The 24,278-nt window shown below is 38.5% G+C and overlaps 1 long non-coding RNA gene across 1 annotated transcript; it reads right to left on the bottom strand.

Moving 5' to 3' along the window:
• Window positions 1-6,737: 6,737 nt before the first annotated feature.
• LOC149402694 (uncharacterized) lies at window positions 6,738-19,059 on the bottom strand. Its single transcript, XR_016296165.1, has 2 exons — window positions 18,742-19,059; window positions 6,738-7,826 (listed from the first exon to the last, which is right to left on the bottom strand). It is a non-coding gene; the product is annotated as an uncharacterized LOC149402694 (long non-coding RNA).
• Between the last annotated feature and the right edge of the window lie 5,219 nt (window positions 19,060-24,278).

The raw sequence follows: 24,278 nt of genomic DNA on the forward strand, positions 1-24,278 counted from the left end.
TAAGGGAGAAAGAGAGTTTATTTTGTGCATTGATGTATGAAGATACTTCCCAAAAGAAAAAGAGGAAACAAATTTCCTCCATAAGGAAATAGGATGGGCGGCAAGCATAGAGGCAAGCAAATGAGGAAACAAATCCATGTGGCATGAAGACATGTTGGGCGTGCAAGAGGGAGAAAGAGGAAACAAGGGATTTGCTCATGAATATGTGATATTCAATAGAAAAGAGGAAACTACCTTTTCAAGGCAAAACCTCCTCCTAAATACCCCACCTCATTCACAATTCACAACACACAAGTTTTAGAGATTGAGAGCTTCTCTCTCTAGAATTATAGCCGCCTCTTCTCTCTCTCTCTCTCTCTCTCTCTCTCTCTCTCTCTCTCTCTCTCTCTCTCTCTCTCTCTCTCTCTCTTCTTGTTCTTTTGTTTTGGCACCTAGGGCCTCGTTAGACATAGTGTTTTTTTTAGCTCTTTGGCTCCAAGACAAGTTCTTGAGTCATAGTGTTTAAAAGTGCCCACACACTAAATCCTAACCATACTCGAAAGACTCTAGTGGTAGAAAAATTCGTGGTTACTCACAAGTTCAAGAAGACTTGTGGGAGATAAGCTAAGTGAGGAGACGAGCGATTCAACCTTCCTAAGGCTTCTCAACGCTCAAGCTCATTTCAAAGTTGGTACCGAGTGAAAACTCAAAGTAGTTTTGAATTTTAAATTATACGCTCATGCACTTTGTCTAGGTAGTAAAATCGTTTTACGAGTTTTTAAAGAAATTTTTATATTCCGATGCTTGCTAGAAGTGATATTCTTTTCTTAATCCTAGATCTATTCCAACAAATGGTATCAGAGCTATGGTCAAAGTTTAAGCATGTCCATATAATTTGAAATATGAGTTTGAACATCGTTTTCTTCATTTTACTCGAATAATGGAATTGTTTCTTTTAGATTATTTTTTTTAATTTATTGCTCGTGACTTTAAATTGAAAAGCATGTTGATCTTCTACACCATTGGGATGATATTAAAACACATTCAAATCAGTTATAAAAGTTTTTAATTTTTTCGTAATCAAAATCACGTTTTGATAAATTTGAGAATTTTCGCGTAATTTCATGAACAAGTAATATAGTCTTGCTTGCTTTGTTTGATTACTCGCTCGTTTTATTTTTGTTGTTATTTTTTCTTGTTCTATATTATTACCTTGTCAATAAGACATATTTAAAAGACTTAACAACTCCATAAAACATTCTGTTACACTTAAATCTTTTGCACTTAACTCCCCGGCCGAATTTTTGTCCAGAATTCCTTGAGCTTAAGAATACCTACTGTAAAATGGGTGTATATCTCTGCTCGTAACTCGGATTTGAATAGTTCTTGAACCAAATTAAAGGCATGTGAGTCTACTTTCCAAAACAGTTGGAATTAGCTCAATTGGACATTGGAGTTTCCGTCTACGGTATTTTTACTTCAAGGTGTTCGCTGCCCGGGATTCCAGGATTTCTAAAAAAAAATTGAATTCCGAATCCCGGATCCCACTCCAAGAGTTCTAGAACTTAAATCAAAAAATTTCCTTGAGCAAAAATGTTTTTCTATGTATTATAAACATAATGTGTAAGATTGAAAAGTTTTGATTTTTTAATATTTACTTGAAATTGAGGTTTTACAAAAACTATTTTGAATTTTGAAAAATTGTTTTCACTTTCAAACTTGAAAATGTTTTGTCATCCAAATCAAATATATTTTCAAAATGTTTTCAAAACTATAATTATATCACTTATGTTCAAAATATATTTGCTCTTGAAAATTTAAGTGGGAGGTCTCCTCATAGACTAGTCGACAAAAGGACGAATGAAGATGTGTAATCTCAAACTTCAAGTGTTCAAGTGAGTTAGAAGTTCACACTTCCCTCATACACTTTCCCTAGTAGAAAATAGGAAAAATGTATGAGTATGTACCTTGTGCCTTTATCCACTAACATCGCTCTCCATGAATCATGTCGATCTAGGATTCAATTTCTATAAATCCACTATATCTCTCTATATACAAGGAAATGTGTTTCCAAACATATAAGAGACGATGTGCCAACTCTAAAAACTAAGTGGGAGGGTTATATTTGTGAAAAGTGCAATTGTCGCCAGACTAAGAGTCACCCTCGTAGCCCACTCTTAAATGAGAGTACTCAAAGGTGCTTTGCTCTGATCGTTGCTCAAAGAGCTACGTCTGAGAGTGAGACGATGAGACAATGCCTCCCCTCGGTGGATTTCTTTTTCAAAGTCGATCTATTGGACTAAGTGGTTGGTTACAAACTTTTTTACAAGGTGGCTAGTCAAATTTGATGTATTGACATCGTGCTATGAATTAATGATGAGTCATTTACTTATGAAAGGAGACTATTTTCGGCCTTCCTTCGAAGGAGTAAAGTGTTTTTTCGTTCATAACACCTTTGGAATTTTATAGTCTTGTTCATCCTAAAAACTTAAATCCTAAACCAAAAGACTAATCATAAACTTGTTTCAACTTAATTTCAGCAAGATGTCTCTCAACACTCTCTCAACCATCCTTTCCTCAAACAAACTCGAAGGCGAGAACTACGTAGATTGGAAACGTAACCTTGACATCGTCCTTACCGTTGACAAGCGTAAATGGGTAATCACCACCCCGTATCCTCCTCAAACTAATGATGATTCGACTCAAAAGGACAAAGACGCCTTGGCGGCCTGGCTCCGTTCCGATGAGATTGCGAGGTATTATATTTTAGCATCTATGAACAATGTGCTCCAGCAGCAACATCGTGACATTGAGACAGCCGTCGACATGCTCTATAATCTCCATGAGATGTTTGGAGGCAATGGCGTCAGGCCAGACAACAAGCAATCCGACAGTTTATGAACTGTCGCATGAAGGCTGAGACTCTTGTCAGGGACCATATGATGCTGATCATTAGTTATCTGAATGAAATGGAAATCCTAGGATCTGAGATTGATGGGGAGACTAAAACAGATATGATATTGGAAACTCTCCCTGAATCTTTTGATACCTTCAAGCTGAACTACTCCATGAACAAGCTAAAGTACACTGTTACCGAGCTAATGAAGGAGCTTCACACTGCTGAAGGTCTCACTAAGAAAAAGAGGAATCAAGGAGAGGCACATGCTAGTGAGCACGGAGCCTCCATCTCAGGATCTAAGAAGAGACCTCGCAAGACCGAGAAGAAGAATTGTCCTTCCTACCTCAAAGCAAAGAAAAATAGTAATGTACTTATTACCGAAGCATGCTTAGTAGCTGATAATGTATCAACGTGGATTCTTGACTCCACTGCTACTAACCATATTTGTTGTTCCTTGACTGGTTTCAAGAAAACCAAAAACTTAGAGAAAGGTGACTTCTCCTTCAGATGAGGTGATGCAAGCTCGGTGTCAGCAAAGGCTGTGGGATCAGTGACGCTATCTTTTAAAGATAGAACTTTAAATTTGAATAATGTTTATTTTGTTCCTTCATTCGGGAAAAACTTAATATCTATTTCTCCGCTTTTTGAGCAAGATTATTGTTTGAAGTTTATTAAGAATAGAATTCGAATTTCTCTTTCAAATAATTCTTTCGTAACTGATGCATGTATCATATTTCTCTCTCAAATAATTCTTTCGTCACTGATGCATGTATGAAGAATGCTCTCTTTTACGTTTATCCTACGCAACCTCCACTTTTAGACACTGAAATAGATAATGATCTAGTTAGGGAGCCAAAGAGGATCAAACTTTCTGATTCGTCCGATCTAATAAAATCAACATATCTCTGGCACTTATGACTTGGTCATATCAATCTAGACAGGATTAAGAGACTTGTGAGGGACGGTCCACTCCAAGCCTCTGCAGTAGGTTCATTGCCTACTTGTGAATCTTGTATAGAAGGACAAATGACTAAGCGACCTTTCTCTGCTAAGGGTCGAAGAGCCACTGAGTTATTGGAACTCGTACATTCTGATGTACGTGGTCTGCTCAGTACACATGCACGGGGACGATACGAATACTTTGTTACCTTCACCGATGATTACTCAAGATATAGTTTTGTCTATTTGCTCAAACACAAATCCGAGATCTTTGACGTATTTAAGGTCTTCCGGGCTTTAGTGGAAAAGAAAACTAGCAAACAGATCAAAACCTTTCGATCCGATCGAAGTAGTGAGTATATGTCTGGAGAGTTCGATGACTTTCTTAAAGAAGAAGGTATCGCTTCTCAGCTTACAGCAAATGGCATACCTCAACAAAACGAAGTGTCAGAGAGAAGGAACTGAACTCTAATGGAGATGGTTAGATAAATGATGAGTTACTCATCATTCCCTCTTTTCTTTTGGGGATATGCCCTCGAAACAGTAGCTTACATTCTGAACCAAGTCCATTCTAAAACGGTTCCTGGTACTCCTTATGAACGATGGACTGGCCGTAAAGTAAATCTAGGCCACATCATAATTTGGGGTTGCCCTGCACATGTGCTAAGGCAAAAGACAAGCAAGTTGGCTAGCGGGTCAGAATTATGTATGTTTGTAAGATATCCAAAGGAAACCAAAGGTTTCACATTCTATAGTCCCGAGGATGACAAAACATTCGTCAGCACAAACGCTCGTTTCCTTGAGGAGGACTTTATGAAAGATTTAAAACCTAGAAGCAAAATTGTGCTTGAAGAAAATTTGGGTGAGGATGTTTCTACCTCATCTGTAAGAACTATTCTTACCCCAACTGAAACACAACCTAACTCGTCAGAATCTCGTCACGTAGTACTTTCACATAGTGGGAGGGTTTCTCAAAAGCCTGACAGGTACATGTCTTACGGGAATACTCTCGTAGCCGTCTCTGATATGGATGACCCAATTTCCTACAGCCATGCAATGGCTGGTTTTGAATCAAACCTTTGGCTTGATGCCATGAAAGTTGAAATGCACTCGATGTACATCAACAAAGTCTGGAAACTTGTAGACCTTCCCGAAGGGATTAAACCCGTAGGGTGTAAGTGGATATATAAGATGAAAAAGGGGTCGGGATAGGAATGTCGAGACGTTCAAAGCACGACTAGTCGCGATGCTTAAATCCATCCATAAACTTCTATCCATTGCTGCAGCTCTTGACTATGAGATCTTGCAAATGGATGTTAAGACTGCCTTTCTGAACGGTAATCTTGACGAGCGCATTTATATGGCTCAACCAGACGGTTTCGTGGAAGAATGTCAAGAGACCCAAGGTTTGTGAGTTGCTTAAGTCCATTTATGGATTGAAGCAAGCATTTAGGTCATGTAATATTAGATTCGATGAAACTGTGAAGAGCTTCGGTTTTGAGCCGTCGATAGATGAGCCTTGTGTTTACATGTTAATACACGAGGGCAAAGTTTCGTTTTGGGTATTATTGTCGATGATATATTAGTCATAGGCAATGATGTGGGTAAATTATCTGAGGTTAAAATCTGACTAGCAAAGCAATTCAATATGAAGGATCTAGGAGAAGCCGCGTACATTCTGGGGATTCAAATCTTTCGAGATCGGAAGAACCGGACTCTGTCGCTCTCTCAAGCATCTTATATTGATAAGGTGATGGATCGCTTCTCGATGCAAGACTCCAAGAAGGGCCAAACACCCTTTAAGCATGGAGTCTCACTCTCTAAGGACTAGTTTTCCAAGACTGCACAAGAGATTGAGGACATGAGAAAAATTCCTTACGCCTCAGCCTTGGGAAGTTTCATGTATGCTATGCTTTGTACTAGACCAGATATTTGCTTTGCGGTTGGCGTAATAAGCCGTTTTCAGTCCATCCCTGGACCCAAGTACTGGATTGCTGTTAAGCATGTTCTTAAGTATCTTCAGAGAATAAGGAACTTGATGCTTACATATTCAAGTACTGACCTGACTATGATGGGATATACCGACTTCGATTTTCAAGCGGATAAGGATTCTAGAAAATTCACTTCAGGATCTGTGTCCATCCTTAATGGTGGATCTGTTGTTTAAAGGAGTATCAAGCAATCTTGCACTGTTGACTCCACAATGGAAGCAGAATATGTGGCTACTTGTGAAGCATCCAAAGAGGCTGTATGGCTTAAATAATTCCTTAAGTATTTGGAAGTCGTTCCAAAAGTCGACGAGCCCATGACACTTTATTGTGATAACAGTGGGGCTGTCGCTAACTCAAAGGAACCTCAAAGCCAAAAGAGCTCTAAGCATATTGAGAGGAAATACCATTTGATTCGAGAGATCGTGCAGCGCGGAAATACCATTTACCAAAGCTTTTGTCACGACCCGCGACCTCTCGTCGGCGGCTCACGGGCCGAGACGGTGGGGTTACGTCTCAGATTTCAACATCAATATATAACAATATATCTCATATCAGCGGAAACAGAATCAAATCAACATAATAACCATAATACTTATATTAAACATAACACGATCATATATAAGTACTATAAGTGGTTATACGAAAACCTGGGTAAATTTTTCGCTGTTTAACTTTAGGAATTAGAGCCTTATAGCGACTCTTATTTATACACAAGCTCCCTAATTTTAAGTATATATACAAGGGATAGTTTGGGGATCATAGTTTACGAAAGGGGTTCAACAAAATATAGATATTATTATAGAAGGATTTGAACCCGGGTGAGTTCCCATTAGCCCAAAGGTCAAGAGATACACGTCTGGTCTTCATCTACGACTTCCTTATTCACATCGGCGCCTTGCCTTTCTCTACATTACCAAGGGTCATAAAACTATGAGTCGATTGACTCAGTAAGTGGGAGTCTAACCTAGAAAAATAAAAGCGACTAATGCCATGTGATAACATGTGACGTGCAAACAGGCACATAAGAATGCATGGATGCAAATCTAACAAGTTCTAGAGCATGACTCGTGTGTACACACTCTAACTAGTACTTGTCGTCTTTAAGGTTACACACATCCCCCGCTATAACCTCTAGAACGACAAGAGACCAGCCTTAGACTTCGAGCAGCAGTCGTCCGGCGGCCTAAGAGTTTTAACATCTGTCTGGGATCCACTAATGGTACCACTTCATTCGACGTCGGCGCCACCCCCAGGCCCTCATAGCCCGTCAAGGTCTTCAGGCCTTCATAGCCTGGCAACAAAGTCGGGTACGACTCTTGGTCGACTCCCCGCTCTTCAGGCCTTCATAGCCTGGCAACAAAGTCGGGTACGACTCTTGGTCGACTCCCCGAAATATGAGTACTCAGCGCCATCCCCCAGGCCCTCATAGCCCGTCAGGGTTCAATTCCTTTTTGGTACCATCGACACATCATTTCTTTAGGGTTCGGGTACTCTGCAGCACTCAGAGTACACACCTATGCTACTTACAGGAGAGCGACTCGGGTTAAATCCCGAAAGAATTATCATTTCACTTTTATGCTCGTTAGTGTTTTAAGTTGAAGACTCGGGATATGACTCCCGGTACTCCTACCCTCGGCTCGAATCCGAGAGTCCAACATGCTCTCCTGTCACCTCAGATCTAGCTAAACTCTATGGTTAGCAGAGGGATCTAACTACAACAAAATAGCAACGTGGCTGGTTCAAGTTAGCATTTGAACCTATGGGTATAAACCCAACTAAATTTTCCAAAAAGAGTGGCCGAAGCCTTAATCTTTGGTGTTTGTGTCTTTTAAGGCTTTTCCTACTCTTTTTATTATTAACACGTAAATGCACGTAAACAGGATTATTCCATTGGTAAGTAGTTGACTTATGTCTCCACACTTACCTGGAATACTGTGACAGAAGCTCGACGACCTCCGGCGATGTCTTGCTTTTCACGTTCTATGAGATACTTGACGCTTGTCGAAACGTCTAAAGAACTAGCATCCGAGGTTGAAAGTCCGTTAGTTATTGGATTCAAAATTACTTGAAAAATATAGGGTCCGGTGTCGGGATTAGATTTGAGTCGGTTCGGAATTCGATAACGAGTTACTTCCTTAAGTCCAAACTCTTATCAATTTCCAAAATTCCAAATCCGACATCTCGATTCAAAACCCCGAACCCAAACAAGTCACACGACCAAACACGAATCCAACTAACTAGTCACAAAATTCTTAGACTTGTCATTAAATCCACATTTCAAATTCAATTCTCACGTCTCAAAATTCAAATTCACTTCCAAATCAAATCCCAATTAAAAATCTCAATTCTCAAATCAACCTAAACATTTCCGAATCCACACCGGATTAACAAGTAAATCACATATTCGACACCCGGTGAAGAACGGGTCATAACTTCCGCTACACAACCCGAAAACCAACGATTCCAATTTCAGAATGAAATTAACATCCACATCTTTCTAACAAGGTATTGTTGTCAATGGTGCCCACAAGAAGAGTAGTAGTGTCTATTTTTGTACATTTGATGCAATAAAGTCTTACGAAGACTCTTGCTTGTAATTGCTTATTCATTAATAAAAAGTTGAAACGTTCATTCATTCTTTCTTTCTTTGAAGCTTTATGATAAAACCTTAGTCTTTTAGTCCATAAACAAACTTAACAACTTACGAAGAGACAAATGTAGATTTGCATGAACAAACTCTTCGTAGTTTGCTTAAAACGATATATTCGCAATCTTAGGGTCAAAGGACTATTGACCTCAGTATGATTGTTAGAAGAATCTATGATGTCTGGTTATGAGGCATTGAGAGTTGGGGACTCTATAGTTCTTCTAGGTATCTTCCGAAGGTACTGAATTGACCAGTGCACTTCTAGAGACAATATAAGAACAAACCATTTAACCTTTTATGTCTCGAAGTCACTATGTATGAATTGCATCATGCTTACCTTAATCCTGAAATGAGACATGCCATTTCACACCTTAGTATTCTCATTTGAGAAAGTCAAAGTTCGGACTCACTATGTGATTCCGAACAAGGCCTATTGGTGAAGTACTAAGTTGTGAGTCTGTCATGAGTAACTTTGTGAAGTTCTCATAGATATGGAATTCATGTACAAGATTGCTGAAATGCAATGTATGTCACCTCATGCTTTGTTCCTTGGAGTGTGAATAAATGAACTGGCCAGTGTCCAAATTGAGTCCTGACTCTTTTGGATGAAACAATGTGACTTGTTAGCTCCTCGTCAATACATTGTTTCTAACTTATTCACAAGCGACAAAGGAGTTGAGGAAATAACAGCTAGAAGGGTAAAATGGTAATTTAGTAAATCCCGACTAGGTGATGACATTCATGAAGGGTAAACATAGATAATATTCAGTGGATCCGCTCATCATAATTAGGTCGAATTCTTGAGTAGAAAACAAATTCATTTGAACCGAGAGATTTTCAGTGTCAGCTCTTTAGTGGAGTCAGTTGGCATTAAGCTAAACTTGGAAAAGGTTTGTGAACTTTTGAGTCCAAGTGTTTAGCTCAAGCTTTGTTCATTTGGGTCCATGAGGTCACTGTCACAAATCACATCGATAGGAATAGTTAAACTGGAAGCTAAGTCAAAACAAGAACGAGACAGTTTTACGAAAATTGTCAAAAGGGTATTTTTGTCTTTTTGGACATAGGACGAAAAGAATGTCAATAAATTTTTTTGACATTGTCATATGATGACAAATGAAATAAATATTACTCAGCCATATTAGTGTAATTGGGCCTTGAGGATTAATTTCATTTCATAGAATTTTACTTGAAAATTCTTAATGGGCTTTTCTTATGTTGTCATGAACAAATGAAGAAACATCTAGAAGCTCCTTCTAGAAGCTCAAATTTCGTCCAACCCAAGGAAAATAAGGCTGAATTTCGTTCATGCCATAGTGGGAAAGAGAGTTTATTTTGTGCATTGATGTATGAAGATACTTGCCAAAAGAAAAAGGGGAAACAAATTTCCTTAAGAGGGAAAGTGCATTTTCGGCCAACTAAGAGGAAATCAAATGAGGAAACAAATCCTAAGCCTTCATGAGGCATGTTGGACGTGCAAGGCAATAGGAAAAGAGGAAACTACCTTTTGAAGGTAATCCTCCTCCTATAAATAGGAGCCTCATTCCTCACATTTCATTCATCCAAGTTTAAGAGATTTGAGAGACTCTCTCTCTAGAACTTGGCCGAAAATCATCTCTCTCTCTCTCTCTAGTTTATTTTCGATATTTTCTTGTCTTGGCACCTAGGTCCTCACTCGACCTAGTGTTTAGCTCTGCGACTTCGAGACTCGTTCTTAAGTCGTAGCGTTTAAAAGTGCCCACTCACTGATTCCTTCTTTTCGAGTGATTTAGTGATAGAAACTTTCGTGGTTGCTCGAGGTGCCGAGGAAAGAAAGAGAGACGTGCTGCGAGGGAGACGAGCGTTGCAAACTTTCCACAAGCTTCTTCAAAGTTCAAGCTTCAAGAAAGGTTAGTAAACTTCTAGCTCATATTGGTTTTTAATTACATGTACTTGCACTTGTCTAGGTTAGTAAAAACTGTTTTACTTGTAAAATAAAAATTTTCAAATTCCGCCGCTTACCGAAGCGTTAATTATTTTCTCAAACCCTAGATCGATTCCAACAAATGGTATCAGAGCTATGGTCAAAGAGATGCATGTACATGTTTTTAAAATTATGAGCTTGAAAATCGTTTTCGAAAGTTTACTAATTTTGTGACAAGTTAGAATTGTTATCTTAGATTTTTTTTTTAATTTATTGCTCTTGTCTTTAAATTAAAAAGAATGTTGATTTTCTATGAGTTTGGGATGTTTTTAAAACACATTAGAATCAGTTCTAAAAGTTTTTAATTTTTTATATTGAAAAACGTGTTTTAAAGGTTTGAGAATTTTCGAGTAAAATTTTGTGACTAGTTATATTGTCTTGCTAGTTTCGTTTATTTACTTGAATCGTTTTATGCATGTTGTTATTTCTTTTATTCTATGTTATTATCCTGCTAATAAAACACAAATAAAAGCTTTAAACAACATCTTAAAACGATTCTTTTTCGCACCTAAAAGGACCAAGCTTTAATTTATTTCTTTTTCTTCGAGCTGGAGTAAACCCGCATTAAAAGTGGCATAACTCTCTACTCAGAAATATAAATTTAATGATTCTTAAATCAAATTAAATCTCTGTCTGTCCTCTGTCCAATGCCACCGGTTTCGGCTCAAAAGGACATCGGAGCCGCCAGATATGGCGATTTTACTCCGAGGTGCGCGGCTGTCTGAAACTCCAGTTTTTTAGAAATCCGGATTTTCAAACCCCACTACCATGAGTTATAGAACTCTAATGAGAGAATTTTCTTGAGCAAAAATGTTTTTCATATGATTATAAACATGATGTGTAAGATTAAAAGTTTTGATTTTTGAAAGATTAATTGAAATTGAATTTTTACAAAACTAGTTTGAATTTTGAAAAACCGTTTTCACTTTCAAACTTGAAAAATAATTTGTCATCCAAATCAAATAAATTTTCAAAATGTTTTCAAAACTATATCTATATCACATATGTTCAAAATCTATATGCTCTTGAAAATTTGAGTGGGAGGTCTGTTTGTAGACAAGCCGAAAAATAAAAAGATGTGTAATCTCAAACTTTCAAGTGTTCGAGTGAGTTGAAGTTCACACTTCCCTCATGCACTTTCCCGAAATAGAAAATAGGAAAAGATCGAGTATGTACCTTGTGCCTTTATGCACTAATACTACTCTGAACATGTCGATCTAGGATTCTCTTCTAGTTGTCCGCTCTGTCGCTCTCTAACTAGGAAATTTGTTTCCGAACTTATAAGAGTCGATGAACCAACTCCAAAAACTAAGTGGGAGGGTTATACTTGTTGTTTGCAACCCACGATCCCCAACACTAATGAAAAGTGCAAGTGTCGCCGGACTAAGAGTCACCCTCGTGGCCCTCTCTTAAATGAGAGTACTCAAGGGCGTTTTGCTCTGATCATTGCTCAATGAGCTACGTCCGAGAGTGAGACGATGATGGCAAGGCCTCCCCTTGGGGGATTGTTTTTCAAAGTTGACCTTTTGGACTAAGTGGTTGGTTGCACACTTAGGCTCAATCCCTAGTAATCCTCCCTCGAGGCCCTGCGAAAGGATGTGAGTGATCAAACCAATTTACAAGGTGGCTAGTCAAAATTGATGTATTGACATCTTGGCTTAGCATTAATGATGTGTCATTTACTTATAAATGGAGATTTTTTGCGGCCTTCTCTTGAGGGAGTAAATTATCGTTTGGTTTATAACACCTTTGGATTTTACAAAAGTCTTAATGAAACTTAAATCCTAAACCAAAGACTAATCATAAACTTGTTTCAACTTAATTAGGCAATATGTCTCTCAAACATCTCTCAATCTTTCTTTCCTCGAATAAACTCGAAAACGAAAACTACGTTGATTCGAAACGTAACCTCGACATAATACCTACCGTTAACAAGCGTAAATGGGTACTCACCACCCCGTGTCCTCCTCTGACGAATGATGATTCAACTCAAGAGGACAATGACGCCTTAGCGGCCTGGCTTCGATCCGATGAGATTGTGAGGTGCTATATCTTGGCATCTATGAACAATATGCTGAAAGAGCAACATCGTGACATCGAGACTTCCGCTGACATGCTCTACAATCTCCTTGAGATGTTTGGAGGGCAAAGGCGTCAAACAAGGCAACAAGCAGTCCGACAGTTTATGAACTGTCGCATGAAGGCTAGGACTCCTGTTGGAGACTTTATGATATTGATCATTAGTCATCTGAGTAAAATGGAAATTCTAGGATCTGAGATTGATGGGAAGAATGTCATAGATGTGATCTTAGAAGCTCTCCCCGCATCTCTTGATACCTTCAAGATGAACTACTCCATTAACAAGCTAGAGTACACTGTTACCAAGCTTATGGAGGAACTTCACACTGCTGTAAGTTTCACTAAGAGAAAAAGGAATCAAGGAGAGGCACATGCTACTGAGCAAAAAGCCTCCGCCTCTGGAACTGTGAAGAGACCTTACAAGGCCGATAAAAAGAACTGTCCTGCCTATCTCAAAGCAAAGGAACATAGTACTGTACTAGTTACCGAAGCATGCTTAGTAGCTGATAATGTATCAACGTGGATTCTTGACTCCGCTGCTACTAACCATATTTGTTGTTCCTTAAATGGTTTCAAGAAAACCAAAAGCTTAGAGAAAGGCGAGTTCTGTTTCAAATGGGGTGATGGGAGCCTGGTGTCCGCGAAGGCTGTGGGATCCGTGACGCTGTCTTTTGAAGACCGCACTTTAAACTTGAATAATGTTTATTTTGTTCCTACCTTTGGGAAGAACTTAATATCCGTTGCTCATCTTCTTGAGCAAGATTATTGTTTAAAGTTCATTAAGAATGAAATTCGTATTTCGTTTCCTGATAATTCTTTTGTCACTGATGCATGTATGAAGAATGCTCTTTTCTACATCTATCCCACTCAACCTTCTCATTTAGACACCGAAATAGATAACGATCTAATTAGGGAGCCAAAGAGGATCAAACTTTCTGAATCCTCCGATCTAACAAAATCAACATACCTATGGCACTTAAGACTTGGTCATATCAGTCTAGAAAGGATTAAGAGACTTGTGAGGGATGGTCCACTCCAAGCCTCTGCAATAGGTTCACTAACTACTTCTGAATCGTGTATAGAAGGAAAAATGACTAAGCGACCTTTCTCCGATAAGGGTCGAAGAGCCACTGAGTTGCTGGAACTAATACATTCTGATGTATGTGGTCCGCTCAACCAACATGCACGTGGAGGATACGAATACTTCGTTACCTTCACTCATGATTACTCAAGATATGGGTTTGTCTATTTGCTTAAACACAAATCCGAGACCTTTAACGTATTTAAGGTCTTTAGGGCTTTAGTGGAAAAGCAAACTGGCAAAGTGATCAAAACCCTTCGATCTGATCGAGGTGGTGAGTATATGTCTGGAGAGTTCGATGACTTTCTTAAAGAAGAAGGTATCGCTTCTCAGCTTACCGCACCTGGCACACCTCAACAAAACGGAGTGTCAGAGAGAAGAAACCGAACTCTTATGGAGATGGTTAGATCGATGATGAGTTACTCATCACTCCCGCTTTCCTTTTGGGGATATGCCCTCGAAACAGCCGCCTACATTCTGAACCAAGTTCCGTCTAAAACGGTTCCTGGTACTCCTTATGAGAGATGGACTGGCCGCAAAGTGAATCTTGGCCGCATCCGAATTTGGGTTTTGCCCTGCACACGTGCTGAGGCAAAAGACTAGCAAGTTGGCTAGTAGGTCAGAATTGTGCCTGTTTGTGGGATATCCAAAGGAAACCAAAGGTTTTACTTTCTATAGTCCCGAGGACGATAAGACTTTCGTTAGCACGAATGCTCGTTTCCTCGAGGAGGACTTTATGAAAGATGCAAAACCTAGAAGCAAAATTGTGCTTGAAGAAAAGTTGGGTGAGGAAGCTTCTACCTCATCTGTAAGAACTGTTCTTACCTCGACTGAAACACAACCTAACTCATCAGAATCTCGTCAAGTAGTACTTAGACGTAGTGGGAGGGCTACTCAAAAGCCTGACAGGTACATGTCTTATGGAGACTCTCTTGTAGCCGTCTCCGACATGGATGACCCTGTTTCCTATAGCCAAGCGATGGCTTGTTCTGAATCAAACCTTTGGCTTGACGCCATGAAAGTTGAAATGCACTCGATGTATGTCAACAATGTCTGGAAACTTGTAGACCTTCCTGAAGGGATTAAACCCGTAGGGTGTGAGTGGATATACAAGAAGAAAAGGGGTCCTGATGGGAACGTCGAGACGTTCAAAGCACGACTTGTGGCGAAGGGTTATACCCAACAAGAAGGGATTGACTATGAAGAAACCTTCTCACCAGTCGCGATGCTTAAATCCATCCGCATACTCCTATCCATAGCTGCAGCTCTCGACTATGAGATCTGGCAAATGGATGTCAAGACAGCCTTTCTGAATGGCAATCTTGACGAGCGCATTTACATGGCTCAACCAGACGGTTTCGTGGATAAAGGTCAAGAGACCAAGGTTTGTGAGTTGCTTAAATCCATTTATGGACTAAAGCAAGCATCTAGATCGTGGAATATTAGATTCGATGAAACTGTAAAGAGGTTCGGCTTTGAACAGTCAAAAGATGAGCCTTGTGTTTACAAGTTAATACACGAAGGCAAAGTTGTGTTTCTGGTACTATATGTCGATGATATACTACTCATTGGTAATGACGTGGGTAAGTTATCTGAGGTTAAGGTCTGGCTGGCAAAGCAATTCGATATGAAGGATCTAGGAGAAGCCGCATACATTCTGGGAATCCAAATTATTCGAGATAGGAAAAACCGGACCCTGTCGCTCTCTCAAGCATCTTATATTGATAAGGTGATGGATCGCTTCTCGATGCAAGCCTGCAAGAGGGGTCAAACACCCTTTAGGCATGGAGTTTCACTCTCTAAGGACCAGTCTCCCAAGACTGCACAAGAGATTGAAGACATGAGGAAGATTCCTTACGCCTCTGCCGTAGGAAGCCTCATGTATGCTATGCTTTGCACTAGACCTGATATATGTTTCGCCGTTGGCGTAGTTAGCCGTTTCCAATCCAACCCTGGACCCGAGCACTGGATTGCTGTTAAGCATGTTCTTAAGTATCTTCGAAGAACTAGGAACTTGATGCTTACATACTCAGGTACTGACCTGACTATGACGGGATATACCGACTCCGATTTTCAAGCGGATAAGGATTACAGGAAATCCACTTCGGGATCTATGTTCATCCTTAATGGTGGAGCTGTTGTGTGGAGAATTATTAAGCAATCTTGCATTGCTGACTCCACAATGGAAGCAGAATATGTGGCTGCTTGTGAAGCATCCAAAGAGGCTGTATGGCTTAGAAAATTCCTTAAGTATTTGGAAGTTGTTCCAAACGTCGACGAGCCCATGACCCTTTATTGTGATAATAGTGGGGCTGTCGCTAACTCAAAGGAACCTAGAAGCCATAAGCGTTCTAAGCATATTGAGAGGAAATACCATTTGATTCGAGAGATCGTGCAGCGCGGAGACGTGGAAGTGAAGTAGATCTCTGGAAGATCCATTCACCAAGGCCCTAGCGAACAACGTCTTCGACCAACTTCGAGAGGGATTAGGCATGTAGGACTACTCACATCTTCTTTGAGTCAAGTGGGAGTTTGTTGTCAATGGTGCCCACAAGAAGAGTAGTAGTGTCTATTTTGTACATTTGATGCAATAAAGTCTTACGAAGACTCTTGCTTGTAATTGCTTATTCATTAATAAAAAGTTGAAACGTTCATTCATTCTTTGTTTGTTTGAAGCTTTATGATAAAACCTTAGTCTTTTACTCCATAAACAAACTTAACAACTTACGAAGAGACAAATGTAGATTTGCATGAACAAACTCTTCGTAGTTTGCTTAAAATGATATATTCGCAATCTTAGGGTCAAAGGACTATTGACCTCAGTATGATTGTTAGAAGAATCTATGATGTCTGGTTATGAGGCATTGAGAGTTGGGGACTCTATAGTTCTTCTAGGTATCTTCCGAAGGTACTGAATTGACAAGTGCACTTCTAGAGACAATATAAGAACAAACCATTTAACCTCTTATGTCTCGAAGTCACTATGTATGAATTGCATCATGCTTACCTTAATCCTGAAATGAGACATGCCATTTCACACCTTAGTATTCTCATTTGAGAAAGTCAAAGTTCGGACTCACTATGTGATTCCGAACAAGGCCTATTGGTGAAGTACTAAGTTGTGAGTCTGTCATGAGTAACTTTGTGAAGTTCTCATAGATATGGAATTCATGTACAAGATTGCTGAAATGCAATGTATGTCACCTCATGCTTTGTTCCTTGGAGTGTGAATAAATGAACTGGCCAGTGTCCAAATTGAGTCCTGACTCTTTTGGATGAAACAATGTGACTTGTTAGCTCCTCGTCAATACATTGTTTCTAACTTATTCACAAGCGACAAAGGAGTTGAGGAAATAACAGCTAGAAGGGTAAAATGGTAATTTAGTAAATCCCGACTAGCTGATGACATTCATGAAGGGTAAACATAGATAATATTCAGTGGATCCGCTCATCATAATTAGGTCGAATTCTTGAGTAGAAAACAAATTCATTTGAACCGAGAGATTTTCAGTGTCAGCTCTTTAGTGGAGTCAGTTGGCATTAAGCTAAACTTGGAAAAGGTTTGTGAACTTTTGAGTCCAAGTGTTTAGCTCAAGCTTTGTTCATTTGGGTCCATGAGGTCACTGTCACAAATCACATCGATAGGAATAGTTAAACTGGAAGCTAAGTCAAAACAAGAACGAGACAGTTTTACGAAAATTGTCAAAAGGGTATTTTTGTCTTTTTGGACATAGGACGAAAAGAATGTCAATAAATTTTTTTGACATTGTCATATGATGACAAATGAAATAAATATTACTCAGCCATATTAGTGTAATTGGGCCTTGAGGATTAATTTCATTTCATAGAATTTTACTTGAAAATTCTTAATGGGCTTTTCTTTTGTTGTCATGAACAAATGAAGAAACATCTAGAAGCTCCTTCTAGAAGCTCAAATTTCGTCCAACCCAAGGAAAATAAGGCTGAATTTCGTTCATGCCATAGTGGGAAAGAGAGTTTATTTTGTGCATTGATGTATGAAGATACTTGCCAAAAGAAAAAGGGGAAACAAATTTCCTTAAGAGGGAAAGTGCATTTTCGGCCAACTAAGAGGAAATCAAATGAGGAAACAAATCCTAAGCCTTCATGAGGCATGTTGGACGTGCAAGGCAATAGGAAAAGAGGAAACTACCTTTTGAAGGTAATCCTCCTCCTATAAATAGGAGCCTCATTCCTCACATTTCATTCATCCAAGTTTAAGAGATTTGAGAGACTCTCTCTCTAGAACTTGGCCGAAAATCCTCTCTCTCTCTCTCTCTAGTTTATTTTCGATATTTTCTTGTCTTGGCACCTAGGTCCTCACTCGACCTAGTGTTTAGCTCTGCGACTTCGAGACTCGTTCTTAAGTCGTAGCGTTTAAAAGTGCCCACTCACTGATTCCTTCTTTTCGAGTGATTTAGTGATAGAAACTTTCGTGGTTGCTCGAGGTGCCGAGGAAAGAAAGAGAGACGTGCTGCGAGGGAGACGAGCGTTGCAAACTTTCCACAAGCTTCTTCAAAGTTCAAGCTTCAAGAAAGGTTAGTAAACTTCTAGCTCATATTGGTTTTTAATTACATGTACTTGCACTTGTCTAGGTTAGTAAAAACTGTTTTACTTGTAAAAGAAAATTTTTAAAATTCCGCCGCTTACGGAAGCGTTAATTATTTTCTCAAACCCTAGATCGATTCCAACAGGTATTACAAACCAATTTTGGACCAAGGGAGCTAACTCAAAAGCATCTCACAATTTCAGCTTATCAATTCGGTATACCCATTTTTCCCAGCTTTCAAACACAGATTTCAAAAATTCATAACTCACTCAATTCTCAACGGATTTACACGTTCTTGGTCATTTTAGAAACCTCATGACGTCTATTATCCAAGAAAAATATCAACAAATCCAAGTTAAATCGGTACCGAACTGCCCACGTCAATTTACAGAGGCTGTTCACAGCGAGCTCAAAAATTCTCAAACCATTCAAAAATCGACTCAAAAACACAAATCCGAGCTAGGAACATCATTAATCAAGCACAACAACCAAAAGAAACCCATCAATTCCACTGATTTTAGCTCGGATCAAAAAGCCCCAAATCAAATCATACTCATGAACCCTAGAATCAATCATACCAAGGAGAAGAAATTCCTTACTTCCAATCACGAAATAGGCTTCTCCAGTCCTCACTCAACCCTTCTCCGGTGGTCACGCTCGCTCCGGTGTCCACACAACTCACCGCGACCTCGTCCTTCCTCAGCTGGAGCGCGCGGTGATGGAGAGCTCGGCCGACAGCGCGCGAAGAGGAGAAAGGAAGGAGAAGAGAGAGAGAAGAGGGCGGTGACGGTAAAGCTCGGTGAGGCTTGAAGATGGCCGAGAAAGCTTTTGTTGCTTGAATATTTTTTTTTCTTTGTTACTCTTTGCAGGTGGCTTGCGCGAGTGAAGAAGATGGAGAAGAGAAGATATAGACGTGAAGAAGATAAGGAATCCGTTATGATGTGGCAACCTAATACTTATCCTCTTATCTACAAAATTAACCCATTTTCTTTGTTTTCTTTCAAATGGGTCCCTTAAAAATCATTACAACCAAGTCCTCTTCATATAATTATTTAATTAAACCCATAACCGAAGGGATTATAATTATATGATTCGAACCGAGAATTTTCTCGTTCGTTCTAAATTAATTAAAATATATTTAAGGTTTCTCGGAATTAATTCTCGTTCTTGAGAATTTATTTCTTAAATTAATTTCCGGAATATTTCCTCGGAAATAATTTATTAGTCGAGATAAACTCGATAATTCCTTTATTTATTCCGAGATTTCTCCTTACCTTAATATATTTTAAATTAACTCGAGAAACTTATACGTCCATCATTCACTCAAAACATAATTGTAACAAACGGAAGCTCGTTTATTTTATTCATATCCACAAGTCGAGCGTTACAAAAGATTGTATATTACAGCTTTAGCCAACACGGTCTTCGATCAGCATCGGGAGGGATTAGCCATGAAGGACTACTCACATCTTCTTCGAGTCAAGTGGGAGTTTGTTGGCATTGGTGCCCACAAGAAGAGTAGTAGTCATTACTTATATACATTTGATATAATAAAGTCACACGAAGACTCTTGCTTGTAACTGCTGAATAATTAATAAAAGTTGAAACTTTCATTCATTCTTCCTTGTCTGTTTGAAGCTTTATGATAAACAATAGTCTTTAGTCCTTAAACAAACCTAACAACAAATGAAGAGTCAAATATAGATTTGCATGAACAAACTCTTCATGGTTTGCTTAAAACAGCTTATTCACAATCTAAGGATCAAAGGGCTATTGATCTCACTATGATTGTTACGAGAATATATGATGTCTCGTTATGAGAAATAGAGAGTTGGAGACTCTGTAGTTCTTCCTATCTATCTTCCGAAGATATTGAATTGACCAGTGCACTTCTAGAGACATTGTAAGAACAACCCATTTAACCTCTTCTGTCTCAAAGTCACTACGTATGAATTGCATCATGCTTACCTCAATCCTGAAATGAGACATGTCATTTCATGGCTTACGTATTCTCATTTGAGAAAGTCAGAGTTCTAGATTCACTATGTAATATAGACAAGACTTATTGGTGACGTACTAAGTTATGAAGATGTCATGAACAACTTTTTGAAGATCTCATGGATATGGAACTCATGTACAAGATTGCTAAAATGCAATGTATATCACCTCATGCTTTGTTCCTTGGAATGTGAATAAATGAAGTGGCCCGTGTCCAAATTGAGTCATGACTCTTTTGGATGAATCAATGTGACTTGTTAGCTCATCATCAATACATTGTTTCTAACTTATTCAGAAGCGACAAAGGAGTTGAGGAAATAACAACTAGAATGGTAAAATGGTAAACATAGATAATATTCAATGGATCCATTCATCACAATTAACTAGGATTCATGAGTAGAAAATATATTCATTTGAACCGAGAGATTTCAGTGTCAGCTCTTTAGTGGAGTCAGTTGACATTAAGCTAGAACTTGGAAAATGTTTGTGAACTTTTGAGTCCATGTATGCTAGCTCAAGCTTTGTTCATTTGGATCCATTAGGTCACTACCACAAGTCGTTAGAGTAGGATTAGTTAAACTAGAAGCTAAGTCAAAACAAGTTCAAATGTTGAACTAGACAAGTTTTACGAAAATTGTCTAAAAGTAATTTTGTCCATTAGTACATAAGATGGTATGAATGTCAATAAATAAGTTTTTTGACATTATCATATGATGACATTGGATTTAGTCACACGGCCAACATACTGTATTGGGCCTTGAGGATTGAATTTCTTTTCATGGAATTTTATGTGAAAATTTTACATGGGCTTTTCTTATATTGTCATGAACAAATAAAGAAACATGTTCTAGAAGCTCATTTTTGTGCACCATCAGGAGAGAAGAGAAATTATTTTGTGCAATTATGTATGAAGATACTTGTCAAAAGAAAAAGAGGAAACAAATTTGTTCCATGAAGCATCAAGGTGGGCGGCAAGCAAGGAAGGAAAAAAATGAGAAAACAAATCCAAGGGCTAGATGCACTAGGTTGCACGCCCAAGAGGAAAAGAGGAAACAAGGGATGTGCTCATGAAGATGTGATATTCAATGGAAAAGTGGAAACTACCTCTTCAAGGGAATCCCTCCTCCTATAAATACCACACCCCATTCACAATATTGAACACACAAGTTTTAGAGATTGAGAGCTTGTCTCTCTAAACCTTGCCGCCCCCTCTCTCTCTCTTTCTCTCTCTTCTTGTTCTTTTGTTTTGGCACCTAAGTCCTCATTAGACCTAGCGTTTTGTTTTAGCTCTTTGACTCAAAGACAAGTTCTTGAGTCATAGTGTTTAAAAGTGCCCACACTCTAAATCCTAACCAAACTCGAAAGACTCTAGTGGTAGAAACGTTCCTGGTTACTCAGGTTCAAGAAGACTCGAGGGAGTCATGCTTAGTGGGGAGACGATGGATTCAACCTTTCCAAAGGCTTCTCAACGCTCAAGCTTCAATCAAGGTTGGTACCAAGTGAAAACTCATAATAGTTTTTAAATTTTAAATTATACGCTCATGCACTCTGTCTAGGTAGTAAAATCGTTTTACGTGTTTTTAAAGAAATTTTTATATTCCGCCGCTTGCTAGAAGCGATAATCTTTTCTTAATCCTAGATCTATTCGAACAATTAATGGGTAGACAATATATGCTATAGATATAGAGTATTGTGTATGATCTAAAAGATATGTGAAGTATTAATATGTTCAATGGTAAATAATTTACTGCTAATAATTTGAATTGACCTTAGGTGGAAAGTCAAAGATCACTTACAAAGAAGCATATACCAGAAGAATATTAAATAAGGTATATACATCGATTAAAATTATTGTTAGAGATACAAGTTAGGGTGAGAATCCACGAGTTGAGAATCTCAGTCCTAGTCAAAAATCTAAGCTATCTGTTGTACGATAGCTGAACATTGATGATCTAAAGAAACTGCATTATCTTCTCTTATAAAAAAGGGAGATTGTTAGAAATATCGATCAGTGAAGGTAATAAAATAAAAATGAATGATTACTGAATATAATAAAAACTTTACTTTATTAGCATTACTGATTAGTTAGTTGTTTTCTAGTTAGAGTCAATAACAACTATTATTCATAGCCTCCATATTAAACTGAATTACATGTCGGACATCTAAGTTTGGGAGGTGTTCTAAAACGTGGTCGGTGGTTAATCTAAGCTTGGGTAGTTGGATTGAAAATCATATATGTGGAACACTGGTGAAAGGCTAATCACTTAGTAGGAGTATTCTACACAGCTGGTTTGTGTACGGCCTGAACGGACTTTGGTTGATGTGTCATATAAGCAACCGTTACGACACACTAACCCTAGTCGCTATGATAGTCAAAGTGAAACTTGATCTAAATCTTTAAATGATCACGTGACTTCTAAGTTGTATTACTGGGTTATTTGACTCATTTGTTACTGGCTAGATACATAAGCCTAAATAGTTATGTCTTGGGAGCTCAGGATTGATTTGAGCGGAAAGTAATTCACAGATACATATTGTTGTCAATGGTGCCCACAAGAAGAGTAGTAGTGTCTATTTATGTACATTTGATGTCATATAGTCTTACGAAGACTCTTGCTTGTAATTGCTTATTCATTAATAATAAAGTTGAAACGTTCATTCATTCTTTCTTTGTTTGAAGCTTTATGATAAAACCTTAGTCTTTTAGTCCATAAACAAACTTAACAACTTACGAAGAGACAAATGTAGATTTGCATGAACAAACTCTTCGTAGTTTGCTTAAAACGATATATTCGCAATCTTAGGGTCAAAGGACTATTGACCTCAGTACGATTGTTAGAAGAATCTATGATGTCTGGTTATGAGGCATTGAGAGTTGGAGACTCTATAGTTCTTCTAGGTATCTTTCGAAGGTACTGAATTGACCAGTGCACTTCTAGAGACAAGATAAGAACAAACCATTTAACCTCTTATGTCTCGAAGTCACTATGTATGAATTGCATCATGCTTACCTTAATCCTGAAATGAGACATGTCATTTCACACCTTAGTATTCTCATTTGAGAAAGTCAGAGTTCGGACTCACTATGTGATTCCGAACAGGGCCTATTGGTGAAGTACTAAGTTGTGAGAATGTCATGAGTAACTTTGTGAAGTTCTCATAGATATGGAATTCATGTACAAGATTGCTGAAATGCAATGTATGTCACCTCATGCTTTGTTCCTTGGAGTGTGAATAAATGAACTGGCCAGTGTCCAAATTGAGTCCTGACTCTTTTGGATGAAACAATGTGACTTGTTAGCTCCTCGTCAATACATTGTTTCTAACTTATTCACAAGCGACAAAGGAGTTGAGGAAATAACAGCTAGAAGGGTAAAATGGTAATTTAGTAAATCCCGACTAGCTGATGACATTCATGAAGGGTAAACATAGATAATATTCAGTGGATCCGCTCATCATAATTAGGTTGAATTCTTGAGTAGAAAATAAATTCATTTGAACCGAGAGATTTTCAGTGTCAGCTCTTTAGTGGAGTCAGTTGGCATTAAGCTAAACTTGGAAAAGGTTTGTGAACTTTTGAGTCCAAGTGTTTAGCTCAAGCTTTGTTCATTTGGGTCCATGAGGTCACTGTCACGAATAACATCGATAGGAATAGTTAAACTGGAAGCTAAGTCAAAACAAGAACGAAAATTGTCAAAAGGGTATTTTTGTCTTTTGAGACATAGGATGAAATGAATGTCAATAAATTTTTTGACAAGTTCATTTGATGACTTAATGTCACTCGACCATAACTTGATTATTGGGCCTTGTGGATTAATTTCATTTCATAAGAATTTTATTGAAAATTCTAAATGGGCCTTTTCTTATGTTGTCATGAACAAGTGAAGAAAATTCTAGAAGCCTTTCTAGAAGATTTGGGCGCCTACTACCCAAGAGGAAAGAGAGTTTATTTTGTGCATAAATGTATTTAGATACTTGCCAAAAGAAAAAGAGGAAACAAATTTCCTATGCATGGCATAAGGGAATTTCAGCCATAAGGGTCAAGAGAGAAGCAAATAAACGAGGAAACAAATCCAAGGACTTGCTTGGCAAGTCTTGGCCGTGTGCCTCATAGAAGAAAAGGGGAAATTGGCTCATT

The sequence above is a fragment of the Urtica dioica genome, chromosome 3, assembly GCF_054948205.1.
Source record: "Urtica dioica subsp. dioica isolate 48M chromosome 3, U.dioica_male_clone48M_v1_H2, whole genome shotgun sequence".
NCBI lineage: Eukaryota > Viridiplantae > Streptophyta > Magnoliopsida > Rosales > Urticaceae > Urtica > Urtica dioica.